This window comes from Lagopus muta, chromosome 4 (assembly GCF_023343835.1).
Source record: "Lagopus muta isolate bLagMut1 chromosome 4, bLagMut1 primary, whole genome shotgun sequence".
Taxonomy (NCBI): Eukaryota; Metazoa; Chordata; class Aves; order Galliformes; family Phasianidae; genus Lagopus; species Lagopus muta.
The window spans coordinates 8,711,635-8,733,795 of NC_064436.1; the positions used below are offsets into that span (position 1 = coordinate 8,711,635).

At 33.8% G+C, this 22,161-nt stretch overlaps 1 long non-coding RNA gene across 1 annotated transcript; it reads left to right on the top strand.

The window, feature by feature from the left end:
* The first annotated feature begins 301 nt into the window (after window positions 1-301).
* On the top strand, window positions 302-21,539 carry LOC125692154 (uncharacterized). Its single transcript, XR_007376495.1, has 3 exons — window positions 302-396; window positions 14,358-14,477; window positions 20,376-21,539. It is a non-coding gene; the product is annotated as an uncharacterized LOC125692154 (long non-coding RNA).
* The last annotated feature ends 622 nt before the right edge of the window (window positions 21,540-22,161 follow it).

Here is a 22,161-nt window from a genome sequence, read left to right on the forward strand (position 1 = left end):
TGTTTCTACTTGTTCCCCAGCAGATCTGCTGAATTCCTGTTTTCTCTAAAAACCCTGTGTTATATTTTTATATTTCAAGAGGAAAACATTTTCATACTCAAAAATGATTTTAAAAGCTCATTTCTTATGAAAATGTGGAGGTTGATTTAAAAGAAAAGTAACAAAGTCAATTTTTACGTTAAAGATAGAAGATGTTGTGGAATTGTTTTCATGACTTGATCCAGTGATGGAACACCTGGTGGGAAGGCAGGGCTAATTAGGGGAGCTCAGGTTCATGCAGTACACCTGAATGACAGGAAGGATTGGAGTCAGGTTCCATCCTTTCCCAGAGCTCATTTAAGGGTTGGCAGTGGATTTGAGGCTGTTTCATCTAAGAGTCTTATAGGACTTTTGAAGGTAAGTAGGTTTTTTAGGTTTGTGATTACTGCTGTTGTGTCTGAGCACATCCTCACTCACTGCTTATTACATGAGCTTTCACTGAGATAACTAAAGTAACTTTACCTTATACTCACAGTGGTATATTTGTCTAGATTTTCTTGGCTTTACATCTGACTTCGAAAACGTAGAAGTTGTTTTTTTTGTTGTTGCCTGATTGTTTTTTGTTTTGTTTTGCAATACTAATGATGTCCTACTTGTGATATAATGAATATGATTTTTTTGATGTAAGAAAATGCAAGAAAAAATTGTAGATTATTCATTTCAAAGTATATGTGAGAAACTTTGATTTAAAGAAAACACCTTTAGAAAGCCCACTCTTCATTGAAATCACACTGCTAAAAGTAGAAGCTTGTATTTCAATAGGTTTTTCTGATATTTGCTTTTGAGTTCTGATTGTTGCAGGGCTTCTGATGATCTTCTTTCTTAAGTGAGGAAGTAGTTTTCATACATGAAATCTGAAATAAGAGTACCTATATAGTTCTAATTTAACTGCAAATATAGTATTATTTTCAATTAAACTCATGCCGTGCTAGGTTAAAGACTGCAAATATTTCAGCATGAGCCAGGAATATCTTCAAGAAAAATTATGTATTATTTTAATGGCATGGTTGTTATAATAGGCAACAACAAGAGAGTGTGTTTATAAAAAAGGAATAGAGTAAAAGTATGAAAGAGCTCATCTTTTGTCCCTACAATCCAGTTACTGAGGTGTATCATTACTCTTCATGGGTTTTGTTCAACAGAGGTTGAACAAAAAGCAAAAAGTTGAAACAAAACAAAACTGAACCTTCTTTCTTAAAAGAGGAAGGTAAGTCGTTCTAAGAAACACTTTCTTTACAAAACTAAGAGTTTTCTAGGAAATAAAACTTGTTCAAGAACTTCTTTTGTTCTCAGGTATACTGAATAAAAAAGAGAACACATTATAGTATTGAATGAATAGAATTATATTAATATAAATTTCAATTATGAGTATTTCCACCCCTTTCTGCTTGCCAAAATTCATGTTTAGACTACAATTAGTTTTCTCATGGTTTTCCTTCAGTGATAACTTCACAATGACAATATACGACTAGAGTTCAAGTGTCACAGAGGACCCTTATGGCCTATGGAGGTCAAAGAGAACATGCTTAACAAATTGTTTTGTTTACTTCATGTTGAATGTATATCTGTTCTCCCATCTGTTTTTCAAGTATTTCTGAAGATATCAGAAAAAATCAACTTGGAGTTTTCTGGAATACTTTATATAAATGAGATGGATATATTTAGCTTTACAGTGTAAGTAGGTAGTAATATAGTGTTTTCTGTCCATATTTAAATGCAACAGAACTTTTTTTTTTTTAAAAAAAAAAAGTACTCCTTAACCCATTTTCAGGCCATCTGTAATGCAATTTTGTAGCAAAGCAGCTATGTCCTTAGGTGCAGAAAATTCTTGTAGTTTTATTGTTATAGTAAGGCAGACATTTACTTATCTTGTAGTTATGTTCTTAATGTCATACTTCAGAAAACAAATGAAGAAATAACGTGTGAACTGTCTTGATAATATTTCAGCATCTCAAATCTGGTGTCTTTTTCACTTAGAATTCTTTCTTCCAAATAGACGCATACTATGGATTTAAATTTACTATGTGGAGGAATCAGTAAGTTATCATTACTGTTGGAATACGATGTGTAGGATTTGTCAGTGTTGAAGTGTAACAAATTACCTTTTATAACACTAGGCTTTACTGAGGTCCCTAAATACACACAAAAACACGAAGCCCACATGTACAGGGGTGCTAGCTGGATATACTCTAAGTAAGCTGTTCAGGACATCTAAGTCTGGAATGGAGTGACTTGTGCTCCTAAAAACTGTGAAATTCAATAGGGATCACGAATCAGAGTTCTCAGCTGTGGTAGTACGTAGATCAATACATTAACACAGACTAAAATCAATGATGTTCTGCATAAATATGCTGGGTTTTAAATTGCAGCACCTTAGGATCAGACTCTCTGCTCTTCAGCCAGTTTCAGGACTTGTAAATGCCACTCAATGAATGTGATGGACAGTTAAGGGTGATGACCTCTTAAATTGTCCTAGTCTGAATCAGTAGAGTTTATGAAACAAAACTCATTAAGAACTCCTTTCCTCCCGATGCAAAAGAATTAACTAGACCTTTCCCACTACCTTCTTTCAACTATGCTGCTTAAAGAATTTATGAGTACTTGGTACCTGCAAAACCTTCCTTTCCCTTGTCCCCTTTATCTTTTTATCTTCCTCGGTTAAACCAAGAATAAAGAAGTATTAACTTTCCTTGTCTAGTATTCTAGCTTTCTTGTTTAGATAACCAAAGCACTAGTATATCTTGCTTTCTGTACAAAATTAGGCTGCTCTTTTCCTTACACAATCCAAACTTATAAAAGTATATAGTGGAAAAACCTAGAAGTTTTCAGCTGAACCGTTTTTACAAGAGGAAACTTATGATAGCATTATTGGTCACGGTGATCATTAGACATCACTTCTGTTTCAGAAGCGTAACTTGTGACTTTGAAAAGTAGATCTAAATTGATATAAATAGCTAAAAGTTTTATTTTACTTGACTGCCTGTTAGATTCTCCCACCTACACATAAATTGCAACATAGTACTCATTTAGTACATAGAATATTTATTAACTTAATGCAAGACAACAGGACAGATACATAGGTTACTCATCTGTCGTATAGTTACATTAGATAATTACAGGAGCCTCCCCTTGGTCTACTGAGAAACGTGAGGCTTTTGCTTGTTTTTTTGGCTCATTTTTATCATACTTTATAGTACAGTACAGGAGAACGCTGGTCTTGTAGGTAGGAAGCAGAGCTGTGTATCTCCAAGATTATTCATGCACTCAGGGATAATCAGGTTGTGGCTACACAAGGATTTTCTCTCAGGCTGAGCTGTGGAGATTTAAAAACTACTTTTGCTTTCTCTCATAGCTTTTAGTTCCTTCTTCCTACTGCACTGACCTAGGACAGAAGTGATACCCTTCACTGACACTCTATAACTTTTGCAGCATTTTTCAAATAAAAACTTTAAGTGTTTGTGTCTGTATTACATCCTGCTACATGCAGGAGAAAGTAGCAAACCGCTGGTTTGTTCATGCTTCAACTTAAAGTGGAGCAAAATACTGGATGCAAACACTCTTGCCATTCAGGACAGGCTTTGGATTCTCTCATGTAAACAGACAGTTGCCAAAAGTAAACAAGGCATAAGCTGTCAGTTTAGGTACTTCAAGTTGTCACAGGTACTCACACCATTTTTCAAATCATACTTTGTTTGCAGTTGACAACACTGAATAAATTTCCAAAAAGACAATTTGCATACATAGTTTGTCCTGGAGAAAGCCAGTTGTGCAACAGCAAAGCAGCTTGGCTATTTGGAAGAAATTCTCTATTTTATTCCTGCCCTACACATGCATCATTTACTATGGGAGAAAATTAAACTGCAAGTATGTCCTTTTGCTTTACCTTACCATTTTGGTGGCCCATCTGACAATTTTTACATTATGTCATACTGTTTCAATAAGCCATTCCCATAGCCTTTTCTGCCTGCTATACTTTTTTCAGTGTCTCACTGATGAAATCCACGACACTTTGGTAGTACTTTGAATATTTTATGAAGAGAAGTGCTTCTTCCCACCTGACTTCTGATGTGGGGTGGAAATTACACAAAACCATGACAAGGCATAGGAAAGAGCACAGGGAGGATGGTACTGTCTGTGCGGTTCTGAAAGGCAAATGCACTAGAACTTCTATCAGCATAAAGGAACTAGAAACAGATGCAAAAGAAGGTGGCCAGTGCTTTTAAGAAAGAATGTGTCTGACTAAACTCCAGCTCCAAAACCACAGTGATCTGGACAGAATGGTAGAATGTAACTTACGTTCATGTAAACATGGGCAACAGCTATAGAAATATAAATACTGAAGCTAACAATTCTTTTTGAAGGACCTGGAATTAGGAACGCTTTCATTTGCTTGAAATCTGTTCAGGCAGTACATACATCATTCAGATTACTATAACCTTCTTCCATCTCCACCACAAAACAGGAATTTTCCTAGGGAAGGAAAAATTTAAATATTTGCCGGCTGGTTTTTGTGGTTCAAACCAAAATCTACCCTTGCAGTTGCAGAGTAGCTCTTCTTATTTTTGTAAGGAGTGCATATAAACACAAATCTATTGTGATTTCAATTTCTGTATGCTGCTTGTTAGTCTCTCACCAGGTGCTCAAAATTGTAACCACTGTTTTGAATAAAAGCTGCCGCTTCCATTTGCCCAGGTAAAATAGACACACCTGTACCCATCTAGCAATCTCACCACAGCAGCTGTTCATAGGTGAAAATCAGGTCACTTGCTATCCTTGCCATTGCTTTTATGGTCTGTCTTGGTACATGCTTTTCTCTGTAGAAATAGCGCAGTGAAAACAGAAAACATTATAGAGAATGTGGTTTTTGAGCACTCTAATATTATTAAAAAAATAAAAAAGGAGAATGACGATAGTATAGGCTGTTAAGTAAAGAAAACAGTGGAATTTTCTGTTGTGTGCAAGGAAATCATTTAAAAGTCTTTCATTTTGTAAAGGTAAAATTATCTGAAATTAATTTCCGCAACAAATCCTGAAAGTTCTTTCTTTTCACCCTTTAGGATCTATGTATTTTAAAAGTCTTTTTATTGTAAGCATATCTTTGTAAAATGTCTTTTTTTTTTTCTACAGTAACGCTTTTAACAACTTAATTTCTCATTTAGGCAGAGCATAGAATAGTAATTTCCAAAGAAAAAGCAGGCAACAAGCTACAAATGCAAATTGCCTGGAAAAAAGGAAAAAAAAAAAAAAAAGAATGAAAAAAAAGGAATCACCCTTTTTTCCTTAAAAGCTTGAAATGTTCTGTGCAGTTCAGCATGACATTGTCTTAACATGTTGCTTGCAGCATAAAGTGGAATTCCAGAAACAGAAACCATGTTGACCATAATATTGTCTGAAAGGCTTGGTATTTTGTTGTTTTCTGAATAGGTAGGTGTACTCTTCTAGACAAGAAAAAACATGGTGTTATTTCTATAAACATTGTGTACTGTAGCCTTACAAGATTCTGCTTGCTGCTCTCCTATAGGTATATGGGATTTGCTCCCATAGATTAGTGAAAAGTTGCCTGAAGAACATTAGATGTAATCACTAACCTGACCTCATCAAAAACTGTATTGCCTTTCTCCCTCAACCTGTGCCCTTCTAATGTCATTAATTAGATATCTGGCCTCATGCAGCCTCCTTAATGATAAATGTAATGCAGTGCAGCAGCAGAGCAACATAAAGACCACTTCTATCAGCTCAGTGGGCAAAGAGGATGAAAAGTGAAAAAAGAGTTTCTCTGTCTTCAGGGAAAATACTCTAAAAGCAGCAATATGAAACACGGTGCCACACAAGCAAACAAAAAAGCACTCCAAAACATGAACGGCAAACATCCTTTCATACTCTCACATCCAAAACCAGGAAACAAAGTGGGCAGGAAAGCTCCTATTTGCTCTCAGACTAAATAACACAACAGGACTGCAATATGTTGTGGGTTTTTTTCTTTTCTTTTCTTTTTTTCTTTTTTTTTTTCCTTGTGGCTTTTTTTGTTTGTTTGTTTGTTTTTTTGTTTTATTATCACTCCACAGAATAACAATTCTGCAGAATGGGTGTTAAATATGACTCGAGGACAAAGACAGACTTCTGACAGTGCACCCAAACCACAGAAGGCATTCCTTACCAGGATGTCTCCAGCATAACAAAGGCTAAGTGAGTTCACAATCACTCCAGAGGAGGGTGCTTTACTACTAGTGGACCACATATTGAAGAGAAAATAATTCCTGATGCAAGGAAGGGCACATGCATACCCATGCCCAGACTGAGAAAAAGGTCATGATGTTAAGCTGCCAAAGGGGGTTTGGTACAGGAAATGGTCTGAACGGGGCTAGTAACAGTGCACTAAGGGGCAAGAAATGTTACATTACAAGACATATACGTAACCTGTGTCAAAGATGCAGCTTGCTTTATTCGTGCAGATAGCAGTCCTTACAGTCCTTCCAAGTGTCAGGGTATGTCCTAGGGAAGAAGCTTGAAGAAGTGAGTGCAAAGTCTACCTAAGCACAGCAATATAGAGATCTTTTCTGTTAATTTATTATGTCCAAATGTCAGCATAGATATTATGAATTCATTGGTTATGAATTATTCCTCATCACCTAAGTTCATACATCATACTGAGCACATTACTTTATGTGTTTTGCACTTTTCCCCGTTTCCCCTTTAAAAGCAGAAAGCCCTAGCAGCTCCTATGGAAGCTTCATATTCTCCTGTTGACCCCACCAATCAGTGTAAGAAACAAAGTTTCGGATTTCTTATTCTAACTGCATTTAGTCTTCAGCACTGGAATTTTTTCATTGGAATCCAGTATATATAGTGTATACTGTGTGTGTGTGTGTACTCCTTCCAGGGCTAAGACACACTGAGACTTGTGGTCAAACAGAAAGCAGATGTAAGCAGTTCTTGTTTAAGATAAGCAAGTCTTCCTACAGCTTCCAGTGCTCCCAGAGTCCATCAGATCTTTGTTAATCTGCTGTTATATATGAAGATAAAAAAAGATTTTCTTAAAAACACCTTTTCTCTTTCGTCAACAGAGGCACGTGTAAATTTGAATACAGTTTAGAAAACATCTGTAATACAAATAATGTTCCAAGGGTTCCTGTGATCTATAGATGCTGTTCTTTGTTTATTCATTAAATGCTGATCTTCAGAAAATATTCCATTTCCAATGGTGCTTCTAACGAAAAAAAAAAAAAAAAATAAAAAGAGGCTTTATAGAATTTTCTCATCTAATAAGATTTAAAAATAATCAAGAGAGAAGAGAGGTAAAACAAGTAACAGTGTTCACTAGTCAAACAGATATTTGACTCTTCCAAGTAAAGGAATTTTCCTAGCAGTGAAGCCCTAAACAACAGTATTAGCAATAGTGTGCAATTTTCCAATATAAATACCCCACAGAAAAAGCAATACTCTGCCTATTAATTCAGAGCAAAAAGAAAAAAAAGAGAATAAAAGGTAAGCCTGATTCATTTTAGTGCTAGTTTTCAAGTACTCTTTTAACTATCTCCCTTAGGCAATGAAAGAATTTGCAGACAGTTTTGGTGAAACATTAAAAAAATCTCCCTTCTAGTGTTTTGAAATCTTGCTCATTTAATTATTTTTTTTTTTTAACTTCATAGCATTTTAAACTCATAGGAGGAAGCACATCCAATTCAAAGACTTTCTGCTTTCTCCCTACCTTGATGTATGCTAAGTATAATACACTAAATATGACAAGATAATGGCTTCAAGGTAAAGAACAGTAGAATAATATCAGTTGTGCAGCTGCTGCAAAATACATGGAGTATTTTGTAAACTGAAGAACGACATTTGCCACTACTCTACCATAAATGTTATAGTTGCAATTCAGTACTATACAGGCACGGTATGTTCTTTTGTTTCTAGCAAGAAATTATAACTTTTCTAGGTAGTTTCAGTGCTATTAGGTTTCTTTTATAATAGGATCACAGATAAGGCATTTACATATATTAGAAAAGAAACAGTTATTTCACCTGTTATGATAAAGGAATGAATGAAATCATCACCCAGCCTTCAGTATCAGGCAAGCTTTACAAAAAAGGATATTACTCATTTACCTCAAGTATGGAGTCGTATATGGATGTCTATTTATTTTTAAGGCTGCGTCTTTTTATAGATAGAGAAAACTTTTACTCAGACATCAAAAACAATATTGAGTTAAGATGATGTAGAAAGTATGTCAATATCTGGAACAAAAGTGTAGGGTTAAATAAAGCACCTAAATTTTAAGTGTCCTTTGTCTTAAATGTAATTTTCATAAGACAGGGATGAATTAATGCTACATATATAAAGGAAATATATATGTTGCATCTCTAAATCTCTAGTCCTCTTTGCAAGGTATACTAGCCTGAAAAAACGTTGGTTTTTTTTTTTCTTTTTCTTTGTAAATATTTTGCTTGTTTCTTTCAATTATGCAGAGATGGAAGAAATCCATCTAATACAAGGTTCCAGAAAATCCATAAACTGCTTCTTTCTGCTACTGAGCAAGAATTTTTATTTGATCAAGGAAATTAGTTTTCTTTTACTTCTGTCCTTTTTTTCTTTTTTTCTTTTTTTTTTTTTTAATATGCTTATCCATCTAGATCTTCTTGCTTCTACTCCTTTGAAAAACAACAATGCAATGACTAAAAATTTCCAACCAAGTTAAAAGACGTGTTTTTTTTTTTTTTTCTTTTCTGTTCTGGGGACAACAGAAAGAAGTTGAGTAAAGAACAAGTTCATCAGAAACTCATAACCTCTGATATTCTTTTGTTATGGGGATTCACCAGTTCTAATTATCTTTTGTTCTGAAACATTGAAGGTTCAGGTTAAAAAAAAGTAAAGTGTTGCTTGGGGATAATTCCTTCTAAAAGGAAGTCTAGTTGCCAATATTGAGAAGATAATCTAAGAATTTATTATCCTACAGAGATTCATATTTTAACTTAGCTAATTCAAGCTGTAACTCTAAGAGTCTGCAAATACCCTTTCTAATACTCTTGATGGTAGAAATCTGACTAAAAGTAAAGATATGACATGAGTTTGTTTGGAGATTTATACCATCTCTCAGTCTTCTAAATACTTAATAACAAAAGGCTAGTCCTTTGAAGAACTATCATCTTCTAACTGTCTAAAAAAAGAAGGTCAAAACAAGTTTCTCATCAGATCTCTTAGAAAAAAGTTTGATAAAATAGTATTGATAAAGCTTAATCTGCTTTCTTTTTTTTTTTTTTTTTTTTTTTTTTAATTATTATTTTTTTTTTTTCCAAAAGACGTGGAAACTACCATAGGAAATTAATCTGCAGAATAATGAAAATAATCATACAAAAAAAGGAAAAGTTAGTAGTGTTTTGATTGTGGCCTTATATCTTAAAGATACATTCAAGTAGAAGGGGAAAGACAATTTCCACTCACTTTTGAACTTAGTGTTTTTTATTTCAAATTTATTGAAGAAGAGAAACAAAACACTTCATTAATTTCTCTCATTTCAACTTTCAAATGTGTTGTGAAAATCCCTTGAAACTGACTGGTGGTCTCAAGAGGATGACAAGCAGTCCAAAACTATAAGATACAGGTCCCTACATGGCTGCTAAGCAAAGCAGCTGACTAAGGTTCTCTGCAACCTTCAACTCTGCTTTATTTTACCCATGTATACTCCCTTGATTCAAGTTTGCACAAAGGAAGTCTGGTGAATCATGAAGGCAGTTTCAAAATAACTGCCTGCTATCTTAGGTTGCTTGAATTTTTAATAGGCACCTAGAACTACTCGCCAGAATGGGTATGTGTTTAGTTATGTGTGGATTTTACAGTATCTGTGGGCAGTAGTAACAGGAACAGCGAAATGGAAAAATTTTAAAGCCAACCTGCTGCTAATGTTACTTTCAGGGAGAAAAAAAAAAAAGAAAAAAAAAGGTAAACAGTCTTCTAGAAATGGCAGAGACAGAAAGGTAAACAGTCTTCTAGAAATGGCAGAGACAGAAAGGTAAACAGTCTTCTAGAAATGGCAGAGACAGTTCTGCCAAGTATGAATGCTACAGTTACTCTGCACTATATGGAACAGAGATGCCAACCCTATTTTGAAGTCAAAATCTTAAGCTATGCTTGAAAATGAAGTAATGGCCAATGTTTCCTACTAAACATATGTTCTATGCAACTGACTTTATTGGTTATGTTAAAATCACATATATGTACACTAAATTATTAGAATATGTTCAATTTTTTTTTTTTGTAAAATCATGACTTACAGTAACGTAATTATCTGACATTTAGAAAGATAAATATCATTATTAATACCCAGTACCACAAACAAATAATAATAATTTAGTACCACATGTAAGTCACATACATTTAACTATTCTCCAGATGGCAGGTGCCCTTGAATTATTTATCTGTGTTCATGTTTTTGTTGGAATTATGGTTTCTTGCTTTCAGTAACCAGTGTCAGTAAGAGGAAATAATGTTCACGAGATATATACTAAGTCTGAACAGTAAACTCATCAGGTACGTTTCTGTTCAGCACTACTGAACCTGCCCACCAACACAGACCCTATTTGAAGCAATGATACATACATGTAAAGCTTGAGAAAGTTTAAATGTTTTCTGACAGCAGTTCTTCAGACAAAATGAGAGACCAGAAATCTGCTAATCTGCTCATTATCCTTCATTATCTTGCACAGCTAGTCTATGTATTCATCTACTGAAATCACTTAAAGACATAATAAGTACTTTAAGAGTAATGGCATCCTATTAATGTTATACAGAATATTATTTTAAGTCTCAAAGATAAGCTTGCGCTAAGGCACATGTTTCAGTAACTATGTATAGTTCAAAGTTAAACAAGTGGCTTGATGCTATGATAAATTAGCATTCATGAAAATTTGGTTCAAAAACAATAAAAATGATCTGTCAGATTAGTTGACAGACAAACCATGTCATAGAAATAATGATGAGAGATTCTATAGCAGGTTGCAAGAGATATCAAGGTATATTATATTGTAATACAGGGTAATAAATGCATCTGTCTTCTTTGAGGCCATTTGTGTCACTCTCAGCCCTTGACTGACAACCATGCTTACCTGCTCAGCAGTGTTAAGAAAGCTAAAGATTCAGTTCTGGAGGTAAATGTACAACTAAGGCAGGTCAATAAGTCCAAACAGCCTCTTGCTGCACTGTGGAGACTCAGCTTTGGACTAGAATTTGAGATTAAAATCTCTGAGGTTTATTATTTTGGCCATGATTATCTAATTACAACCACAGAATGATTTAAAGAGCTAGCTGATGCAAATAGTTCCGTCAGGAATTCGTCTCTGAACAGTGTAATGCCTGCAGTCCTTGCCTCCGCACTAACTTTCTTTCCTTCCTGGGGGTTGATATAACTTCATACCTCATAAAAAACAAACCTGCCAAGTCATCCTGTTGAATTCCTGAAGTGATATATATAAATCCACCCCTTGAGGATGTCATATTCAATTAGAGATTTGTTAAAGTCTACAGTTTGGAAGGAATGAAACACACTGTTCAGATTCAGCAAAGGAAAACAGAAGTGAATAATAGCAAAAGAAAAATAGAGTATGATGAGTGTGAAGAAATTATCTCAAGTAATAACTGGCAACTGCAAGTAAGTGACTTATCTAATACCTAGTGATTGAAGCAGAAGCATAATGTACTAAAAGTAATGCAAAGTTTTTAGGTGTAATGTAATTGTGAAAAAATAATGTTTTCAATTACAAAGTCTCTTATTATGATTCAGTATGACTTTATTTCAGTTCTTTTTGAATTATTTCACAGCTACTTTGAAAGGATCGAATTTTCCTAATTTACTAGGTTTCTCTTTAACACTGAATCACTCTAGAAGTCTATTTGCTCTCTATTTATTTCCTGTACAGTAAGTGTGCACTCACGTGCATAACTTATTTATTACAATCCTGATTAAATATTTAATACTATGGATAGGTTATGGAAATTGTTATGAATTGCTGACAGTGGTGGGTGTTAGCAGTCAGTTGTAATTTAGGGCAGATGTAAAGAACCATTGAAGATGTAAAGAACCATTAAAGAACCATTTTAGTGCTAGTGGTGGCAATGGTGATGAGGAGACGGTTGGACTAGATGATCTTATAGGTCGTTTCCAACCTTGTGATTCTATGCTTCTATGATTAAGCTCCTCTATGCAGTTAGGCAGCTGAGGCATTAAGTACCTGAACTCAGACAAAAAAGTGTCTCTCGTCCACTCCACCCCAGCATTCAATTTGGCAGCTGGGTAAGCTCATTTTGTGATGAATTCATTTGCTTTTCTGGGAAGAATGGATTTTAGAAGAGAAAGTAGAAACCTGTAAGAGAGTAAGTGAGCACAAAACAGAGTGAACAGGTATAGCAGCAAGTCTCTGAAAAACTGTTAAAGGAGAGGTCTCAGGGTTTTTTGTCTGAGTGATGGTAATAGAAGGTCATGGAGGCCATAAGCAAAGAATACTCTGTTTTCTGAATGTTCTTAGGGTTTGTAATACAGGAACTGGGAAGTTTCTTACACAAGAATTCTAAGTATTTTATGAGCTCTACTTGATTCTAATACTTTCAGCTGTGAATACCAGTATATGAAGACTGAATTTTGCAGAATACTTCAAGTAGTAAAAATAACTGACATTGTGCTTTTTCATTACTTATTCTTCTTTTTGTCAGCAAGTAACCCTATTTTCCACTGATAAAACTGCTCAAGAAGTGCTTCTGTAAAATGCCACATACAGTTCAAAAATTAATCATGGCGTTATTACTTACATTGTGTCTGAAAGGAATAATGCCCCAGAGACATGGACTGAACCAGATGGTACAACAAAGGAAATTGGGAGTCATTAAACTGCAGAGAGGGAAAGAGATTCTGTGGAAGAAAATTACAGAGCTAAAAGACACATATGCTATGTAGAGCAGAAAAAGAACTGGACAGAATATTTCTAGATCTCCCTGTGAGCTACTGAAAACAGTAAAAATGAGATATGTTTTAAAAATTCTTTTTCATTTTGTTTGGAGATTTTTTCTTTATTTTTTGAAAAACAGTTTTGATAAGCATTTTATGAGTCAGTAACTGTTTTGATAAGTGTTTTTAAAACTCTTTCTGTGAGCCATTTCATTTCCTTATTTTATTCTTGAAAAAGAAGTTGCCTATTCTCCCTTGAAAAAGGGAAATAACATCAACTTGCAGTTCAGAAAAAAAAAAGTATTTGAACTAAAATTAACTATGGTATTTCAAGCTACAATTATTGAGTCAGAGTATTCTGTACAATGAAAGAAATGAGTCAGCATAAACCTAATATGACTTATTAGTTCTTGAGAATTAATTTAAATGAAAAGCAGGCATAAACCAGTGTAAGTTACTCAGCTTCTGTGGAAGAACTCTGATACATGCTGAACCTGCTCTCACCTACTACTCACTCAAAATCTGAAATTAATTTTCTAATCTGGATTTAAATTGTGAATAGCAATGTCTAATCCAAGACTTCTGTGCTATTACTGACGCTTGATAACCACTCAAATTAAGCCTACCCAGGGAAAAGGACACTTAAAAAAACCAGTCAATACATGATATCCTAGATGTAGTAACCCCACCTCCTACACTCTTCCCAGAGGCTACTGCTCATTATAGCTTAATTTACCTGTTGCTCCTTTTGTTTTCCACATCCTGGATTAATGTAGCTAGAGCTGAGCATGTGGGAACAAGAGTTCTATTATCTGAGAGTGCTGTTGAGTAGGCTTCACTATACACAACTATACAACTTTTTAACAGACTCAACAAATAGCACATCATACTCGCTATATTTTTTACTCAGGTAATTAGGTACAAACTTTAATAGTCACAGGATTTAGGATTCCATTACAAGTCAAGCCTTAGGAAGGATACTTAGGAAAAAAAGAATGCTTACTGTATTAGGGATTTGTAGGAATCCCACTTTTAAAAGAGGGCTTACATTATGCAAGCATAATATTTGGACCTTAAAAATGAGAAAATTACTTAATACTGATTCTGAAAAGGAAGGAAGTATTTATTTAAAAAAAGAGTGTTTTTTGTTACTGATTATAATATTCTGAAACTACAAATAAATTTTTCAAGAAACGATTCAGTTCTGTGTTTTTCCACATGTATCTCTCATTTACAGACTGATTTTTCTCACATTTTATGTTTCTTTCAGGAGCTTTTTTTTATTTTACAGGTTTGTCTAAGTAACAAATTGTTTGAGATTTTTAAATTTCCATGTTTTTTGCCTGCCAGAGGCACAACTAAGTTTTATAATGTCCTAAATTTCTAGACTCTCTTGGAGCACCAAGAGGAATGGCCACCGTGGTGTCAGAATTGTCCTGCTGGAAAGGACTTCTGGTGACCGTGTAGTCCAGGTTCCCTGCAGTATGTTGCACAGGAAAGTGTCCAGGTGAGTTTTTAATATCCCCAGAGAAAAAGAATCCACAACCTCTCTCAGCAGTTCATTCCAGGGCTCTGACACCCTAAAAGTAAAGATGTTACATTCTAGAAGGTGATAAAATTACACATGTAATTAAAAATATTCAAAATCCAAATAGATAATTTACCTTCATGCTTGCTGATCAAGGTTATCAGAGTAGGCTACTGAAATGTTTATTCTATTAATAGGAATGCCAGTCCATACACACACAAAAAGAAATTACTACTGCAAGCTGACAGACTCCTGCCTCCTCTGAAACACTGTCTTAGTGAGAAGGATGGAAAACTTTATACAGATAATTAAAAAAACAAAACAAAACAAAAAAACGTACTCTTCTGTTAATGTAAGCTTTAAAGCTTTCATTACTACCTTTCAGTGACACATTTTTAGACAGAGAGATCTTATTGCTCATTTGCAGGGTATTCTATGGCGCTGTATGGTAACACTTAAAAGACTTCCTGATTAAGACTTTCTACAAGAATAATTCTTCACAGATGCAGAATAGTTGACTAATGGTTAGAAGATCCATTCTAGATCTGCTTGTACGAGCAGTTTCTTTTTGACAAAATCTCCTATGTCTTTTTCCCACCAAACACTTAGCAGAGCTTGAAAAGTAAAAGACAGCAGAAGGCACATTCTTAAGGTTGGATCTTACAAGTTAAGGTAAAATTTAAAAGGAAGAATCATCAAATAATAATAATTTAGGGGGGAACTGAAGTCTGTTCCATCGGAATAAAAAGCAACTAAATACACTGAATAAATCACTCTGTGAAAATTATTCACTTGATTCTGGTATAAATAGTAAATTTTGCATGTCCACAAATTTGAAAGACTATCTTGCACTTCTTTCAGAGACTGCTTGCACATGTAAAACTTGTCTGTCAAATCTTTTTGCAAAAATAACAGTAGAAAGGGCTTGTCATGTATATTCTCTGATCGTTTAATCCAACTGTACCGTTCCAGTCTTTTATTTCCCACTGATCCAAATGAGGGAGGAATCAAGGAAATAGTCAAAACTGTGCTTATGACAGTGCTTTGCTTTATCATTAAATACAAAGTGTCTACAGACATACTACTATATTATAAATGGATGTGTCATAAGTCACACCAATAGGCATTAGCACACATCTGCAAATTATAGTTAGGCCATGTTACAATAGCAAGTGTTCATGAGTCAGAAAGAAGTCTCTTTTTCTTCCATCAGCAAAATAAATACCATTATTTTCTTAAATCCAGGTAAGTAATTTTGTATTACCAGAAAGTTTGAGACAGGGTGGAGAATAAAAACCACTTAGACATTTTCTTCTACTATTTTAACAATGAGCCATATTTAATCAAATGGAACACATTATGATTATCTCTAAAAAGCAGACAATAACTTTCCTTTGATTGCTTGCCTCAGCCTAGAAGCAGTGTGAAAGTTATACAAGTAATTTGTATTAACTTATTACAATGTCACCTCATTTCAAGCCCATGTTAGATAAGTAGCAATAAGGTATCGGTTAGATGACTCTACATTATAACCATTAGTACAAACTCTGATGGCGCTCAGTTGTTGAAGATTACCCTAAACAGTTATTGAGATTTAGGAGGGGCAGATTTCTACTGATTAAGGGCAAATTCTATAGACAATTTTATCCCTTCAGGATTTTGGAATGGAGATGATTTTCTTACCAGATAAGAAAATGTCTGCACCAATATCTTTTCTGAGTTTATTTAAAAGTGCATGTATGAAAACATATAGTTTTGTTTCTGTATAATTATTCGTACGGATTTCTTGTAACATGCATCCCTAATATTGTTTTACTTATTTGTAATAACTCATTTGTCATATGTGTGATAAAAACAGACAGAAACCCACAAAAACTTAGGGCTGTATCTGCTCGTTACAGCTTGAAGAATGAATCAAACTCCAAGAAAGAACATTACTGAATGATAGTGCTTAAGCAGGAATGTTGGAAAGAACCATAAAATAATATGTCAGCTCTAGGGAGAAGACATAATTTTCATTTTCAAGATTGTAAGGTCAGCCATCTGAATGTATGAATTCAGAAGGCTGAAGAGGAATTCTGGGTTAAATTATCTCTTCCTAGTGAATACATGGAATTATTTTCTCCATTATATTTAGATGTGTCAGTAGGAGCAGACAACTCCACAGTAATACATGAGTCACGATCTCCTTTTAAATTAAGATTGATATTTACACTGATATCAAATAATCTTTAGTCACAGTGAAAACTGACTTCAGTTTTTTCTTTGCTCGGATTTTTTGAAGGTACATCTTCAGATATTGTGTGTTATACAACCATCACTAAAAGTCTGAATTTGTTTTTTTAGTATTTATTTATACTTTTGAGGAGAAAGGTGAAAGAATTATGATTTGTCTTTCTTAATGTACTTGCTCCTATCATAGGTAAAGGAGAAGAGTTAGTGTGGAAGTTGCTTTGGTGGTTTATATTTGTTCATTTATTTCCAGCTAGAGAATATTTGCTGATGACATTACCGTGTTAGAATTCACCATGTTTATCAGGAACACACAGACTACTCAAATGAGTTTTCAGTTTGAAGAACACTGGTGTGCAAAGTCACAAGCACTTATCAGGGCAGTCCCTTCTTCATACAGACTTGTAAAAATGATGGTTCAGAGTTTATTGATGGAATCTTTCAACATGCTATATTACAGGATGACACTACGTACTTTATAAGATAGCAGATGTATAAGAGGAAGATTTTTTTTTTTTTTTTTTTTTTGTAATCTACAGGAATAGATCACACATTTAAAATGTCGAAATGTCTAAAAAACAACCCCCTAGTCATTTCTGAATTAGATATTATTTAGTCTTGAAACTTGATTTGAAACAAAAACAGTAAAAAGAGCTATTACAACATCCACAGAAGAAAGACGAATTGCAGAACTGTGCTGTTCAACCATAGCATTCATCTAGTATTAAGCATGCTCCAGGAGCAGGAACTTCTCATGTGAGGTGCTAAACACAGCTACAAAGGATTACTTAGCTTCCTGCTCCATTCAATTACTTGCTCATCCAAGCTTACAGTGATAAGATTATATGATAACAAATCATTACCTAGCGTAAAATAAAGCTGATGAGACAAAAAATGTCTATAAACAAAGAAACAGAAGGATAGATACATTTTTCAGTTTTCTCCCCTTTCCTCAATTTTTCTTTCTTCAAAACTGATTATTCTTGGAAAGTTCATGTTCAAGAGAAAATCTGTTTCAACAGCTTTGGCACACAAAAAAGACTTTCACGGTCAAAGAGTCCATCTGAAACATGTAATATTTAAATTATGAAGGAATGCACAGATAGGAGATATTCTGTTTTAATACCTAAGATATGAATTTGTGCCCATGAATAATTCTGCATTCATCCATGAGACACTGTGGCTTTTTCTTAGCAGTTTTAATTAAAGAATAGATTTTAGAATAAAAAGATTTGCCTGAAAATGAATGGCAAAAGGGGGCACTATCAATAGAGTACGACTGCAAAGATTCCATCTCCTGCCAGCCAAAAAGGCAGATGTCCTCAACTAATCACTTGAATTCCTTCTACCAGTACACCTGGATAAAAAAATTCACTAAAGGAAAAGTGCACTTAACTTTGTTATGGCACTGAAAGGGTTAAGAAGCTGATGACAATTAGCCTTATTGTATATATTTCCCTATTTCATCTTCTTGTTTCTGAACAAGTTTTAAATGAGTGAATTAACGTGATTGCTCATTGCTGTGTAAATCACATTTTCAACTTTCTAAGTGTGACCCTCAGCAGCATAATCAAAAATATGATTTGTAAGCAATTCAAACTTCTTAAAGAATAAGCACCTCAAATTTTGCCTAATCAGCCAGCTCTGTGTTCATAACCGTCATAAGCTAAAAACATTAAGCAAAGGTAACAGTTGATACAAATTTTACAGTGCAACACTAAATGCTTCAATATTTTGATTTAGAAAGATTAGCCTATATAAATAATACATCAAGAATAGTTGAAGTATTTCTGCAGAATGGAATAGCTATGCTTGAGGATAGCAGTGGAGAGACAAGTCTTATCCATGCATTTAAGTAGATCAGAATAACTGGGAACAAAAGCAACTTACCACTCAAACATTGTGGCAAGGCACATATTGGTCTTAACAGTAAATTAACCTTGCAAAAAACTTCAATTATTTATTTAGACTTTCCAGCCTATGTCGATCAAAGTAAAAGACAACTGAAGAATAATAGCTCCAGAAGTTTTAGCAGGCAAGATCTATGAACTCCATAGTATATTAATACAAAGAAATGTTGGATAACTACAAAACTCAAGACCTGTTTTCTGCTTACTAACAGTTACTACCAAATGTGCTTCCTATGTAAGAAGTGAGAAGGTGAGAAGTGATATTTTCACCTGATAATAAAGATATTTATATTTTAATCCAGATGCTCAGTCCAAAGAAAGATATCTTAACAAGATGTCTTGAAAATTAACTTATTTTTCCTTGCAAGATTCAAAATTCATAGTTGATAAAATTCTGCACATAAGATAATCGAATGAATTACGTACAAAGTAAGAAAAGCTTAGGAAATGTTTTATGACAACAATGACGTATATTTCTCTCTTTGGATTTAATCTTACCGTTTTAAAATTAACTTGTAAGCATTTTTGGACACCAACACCTCCAGCAGTGATTGACTTCTTTGATCCTTGAGATTGCAGTATAGTGAAATATTAAGACACAAGTCAGCAATCTTTATGGAAAGAAACAAAACAAAACAAACAAACAGAAAAATGTAAAACAAAAGGTAATGAAACTTTAGGTGAAATAGAAGAAGAAGAAAAATCAATCATTTGCCAAAATTGGGTAAGAGATGGTCAGTGAAACTGTTTCAGATCTGGTCTCCCATGCTGAATGCAGCAATGCTCATTGCTATCAGTTGTAAACAGTTCTTGGTTTAGTTTATTCTGAAGTCAAATTATGGATAATTGTGGTAGGTGCACAAAAGAATGTGCAGAAGAAAAATCAGAGATATTAGAAATTACAGAATCCTTTGTTCTTATTATTTACATATTAATTTTGGTAACCAGGGCTAAAAGTTTGTAAACCCAGGCTTACTTCTGACAGCAGGAATAATGAAACACTTTTACTTTCAGAAACATGCTATGGAATATATATAATTTAGAAAAAACGAGGCTGATACTGGGAATTCATGGGAAAATATTTACAAAATGAGAAATATTAGGATTCATATAACATGTTTGCCAGAGAGCTGCCAAACATTTCTACATATTTTCTTAGCAATTATTCAAATTTGATGTCAAGGATCATCATTTTTAATTTTACGTGAGATTTTAAAATACAGTGGTAAAAAAATATTTATTTGTATCTTACTAGGTGCAAACAATAGAGTTTGAACAAAAGTACTTATGGCCTTATATCCTGTTACCAAGTGGCCACTGAAGCCTAAAGGACATGTAGAAAAACAGAAAGAAAAAGTCATCAGTCACACTAGTCTTAGTGAACATTCTCACCTTTCAGACACTTGTGTAGTAGCATTTCTCTTTTATATAATGGATGATTATAATTATGGTCTTTATGAATTTATTCAGGTTTTTATTTTTTACCCCATTTAAAATTTTAGCATTTAAAATATATCATGAAATTTAATTCCATTGCTTTGTGAGGAAATACTTTTGTTTGTTTTAAGCATGTTTACTCTTTCATAAGCGTGTTTGTTTTACATCCAGTTATTGTTTGCCTCATTTGATGTGGTTATTACATGGATTACAATCTCTTGATTTTCACCTTTTCCTTAACAAACATCCTTTAAAAGTATATACCGTGCTCTACCTAAATTAATCTTCTTTTTTCCAGGATGAAGATTTATGGTCCAAATATTCTCTCTGGATATAAAAGCAACCCTGCAATTGGACAACCCTTATAGTTCTTACTGTACACTTTTGACGTTTCCTTTTCAAAATGTAGGATCCAGTGCCCAGTATTGAGGTGTTGTTATCTCATGGGCATGTATACTGGAAACGTTGGATGGTTTCTGTTTCTGTATCTGTTCATCATAGCATGTGCTTAACATTCTCTTTGCATCTGAACTGACGGTTTGACAGATCTGTCAAACGGATGAACGTTTCATCTTACATATAAATAGATAAATTAAAGCTCACCAGTATTTATAAACTTAAAACTACTTTTATTATAATATTAATTTATTTGCATTTATATGTTCAAGAATATTAATTTGCTTTTATCAATTTTAATTTCATTGGCAATTGGTCTCACTTTTACTCTTAACACTAAAATATCTTTTGTGTTCAGAATCTTAAGCAGAGTTTTGAAGGCTCATCTGTAGATTTACTGGTGACTGCCTTTCCCTCACACAGTTCAGGTCTCATATCCTACTACTGTATGCCTATAAGTAAACCCAATCATAACTCATCACCTTCTCCTACCTTTCATCTTATTACAACAGTTGTTCGGAATAGCCAGTGTAATTGTCCTTATCATTAAGTCTTTGAAATTTTAGGAGATTTTTTAAAGAACATGTTATGTTAAACATTGCCAAACAGTTTGAGAAACTACGTAGATGTAGATGCATCAACCATATCATGCTATTTTATTCAAGATACATCATAAACAGCAATTCACATAGTCTAGAAACTCACAGATCCATCCTATTTTTTTATTTTATGTATAAATATATACACAATATATATGTATGACTTGACTTAGCTATTTTCATATGGTAGAATTCAATCTGAAATAAAACGTGATCAAAATGTTCATCATATGAATCTTATTGCAATAGAGCCAATGTGTCAAGAAATACTCCCTCATATTTATAATTTAATAAAAACTTGTTCTACTTTTTCTCATGTCTATCTGAATATAAGGTCTGCAACATGAAATACCTTACCTGGGAAAGGTGAATTTAATTTTTAGATTAATACAGTTTAATATCCAGAAATGAAAATGAGAAAAAATAGCATAAAATCAGGTTACAGGGAACAATGTTTGAGAGCTGAACAATAGTCTGGATCATATTCCAGACAATATCTCTATTTCTAAATATACCATATTCAAAAATATTTTTTCCCAATTATTCTCTGATTATGTAATTATTTTCCCATTATGAGTGAATTATCAATTTAAAAACTTGTTTCCAGTAGGAAACTCTAAACTAAAGAAAACCCTACTTTTGGTGGTATTGAGGAACTAAGTAAGAATATAATGCTTCTAATAACAGGGTTGATACAGGCATGATAGTGTCTCAAAATTAGACAAAGTCATAGATCTGGTTGTACAGAGATATGCATTCTGCTCTAGATCTGAAATGAAAAGTATACATTTCAAAGGTAATACAAGAAAACAATACTAGATCTGAAATAGAATAGATATGTTAAATGGGAAATACCTAAGAGAAAATCTACTAGGACAGAGAGGAAACATAATAGGAAAAGATGATAAGATGGTTTGCTTTTATAGTTAAAGGAGAGATTTACCTGTGTGACAGGATAGCTTCGGAGGGAGAGGAGAAATTGTCATGTCATAAATTGGATAACTCTATCAGGTTCATGATTTTTAGCATCCAGTAAAAATTACATTGTTAACTTTTATGAGTAAATCTGGACTGATCTGTAAATTCTGC